This window comes from Octopus bimaculoides, chromosome 3 (assembly GCF_001194135.2).
Source record: "Octopus bimaculoides isolate UCB-OBI-ISO-001 chromosome 3, ASM119413v2, whole genome shotgun sequence".
Classification (NCBI taxonomy): Eukaryota; Metazoa; Mollusca; class Cephalopoda; order Octopoda; family Octopodidae; genus Octopus; species Octopus bimaculoides.
Genome location: NC_068983.1, coordinates 123,078,150 through 123,079,714, shown reverse-complemented (window position 1 = coordinate 123,079,714; position 1,565 = coordinate 123,078,150).

Below are 1,565 nucleotides of genomic sequence, written 5' to 3'. Positions count from 1 at the left end.
ATCGTATTTTAGACGAATTATTTTAGACAAAATCGCCTAGACCCAAGTATGTATGTATGTGTGTATGTATGTATGTATGTATGTATGTATGTATGTATGTATGTATGTATGTATGTATGTATGCATGCATGTATGTATGTATGTATGTATGTATGTATGTATGAGAGTATGTGTATGTGTGTGCGCGTGTGCGCACGCGAGCGTGTCTGTGTGTTTTTGTGTGTGTTTGTGTGTGTGTGTGTGTGTTTGTGTGTGTGTGTGTGTTTGTGTGTGTGTGTGTGTGTAATAAAATTATTTTTTCGCGGAAAATCATGTACGTATACATTCAAAAGAAGCCTTTTCCAAGTAGAGAAAGTCTGCAGTAAGTAGTAGTAGTAGTAGTAGTAGTAGTAGTAGTAGTAGTAGTAGTGGTAGTAGTAGTGGTAGTAGTGGTAGTAGTAGTAGTAGTAGTAGTAGTAGTAGTAGTAGTAGTAGTAGTAATTACACGAATAACCACGGCAATAACGTAGGATAAACCAGCTCTCAAAAGATAGGAACATCTACTTCTCTAACACTAATACATTTAATACAGCCGATCTTTATAATACTAGCACGGATAACACTGACAAGACCGTAAAATATATCACATACAAGGTGGATGAATCAGTTGGACGTAACTTAACCTATCATTGGTTTTTTAGTTACAGCAATAGTACTACACTTAATAAAAAAAATTCCTAAAGTAAATGGTTCCAATCGCGATGAAATTTCACGATAACTGTCCGTTACAAGCCAACTGCAGGAGATTCAATGTAGTTTATAAGTGCACGGTCTTTGATAGACAACAAAACTCTATTAAGGTATACATTGGAGAAATCGTTAATTTTAAGCAACGATTCTCAGTATATTTGGGCTCTCTATACACATGCCTATATTAAATATGTATACGACATTCATACATATCAATACATACATGTGCATACAAAACTCATGTGTGTTACATGCATTCTCGTATGTACACACTAATTTGTATCTAATTTTTACATATATAAAAATTCTTGCATACATAGAGGCATGGATGTAGGCTTGCACATGCGTGTAATTGTATGTGAGTGTATACATATATACACGCATACACTCATTTACACTTACGCATGCAGAGGCAGGTATCTGTCGTCTACTTCACTAGACGACCACATACCGTACATTGTTGATCCGAATCCTCCATACTAAGGCCAAATTGTTGCGTGCTACTTATGCTTGATCAACTAATGAATATAAATACTATCACATGACCATAAGCAAACAACACGAAGCGTTCTCTTCTTGTGTTCATGAATTCTTTAAGACCTTTCGATTTTACCACAAATCTAAATGCAGTAAGTTGAGTCCGTTTATAATTAATTCTCTTACATCTTACTTTCACTTAACCACAGTTGAGATATGCTTATCTAACTTATATGAGATAAGCTTATTTAACTTCTATTAAATTTAGAAATTTACCATATTTATTCTGCTGTCATAGACCTCTCAATTCCAATAGCGACTACTTATTATGAATTTATATATATATATATACATACATA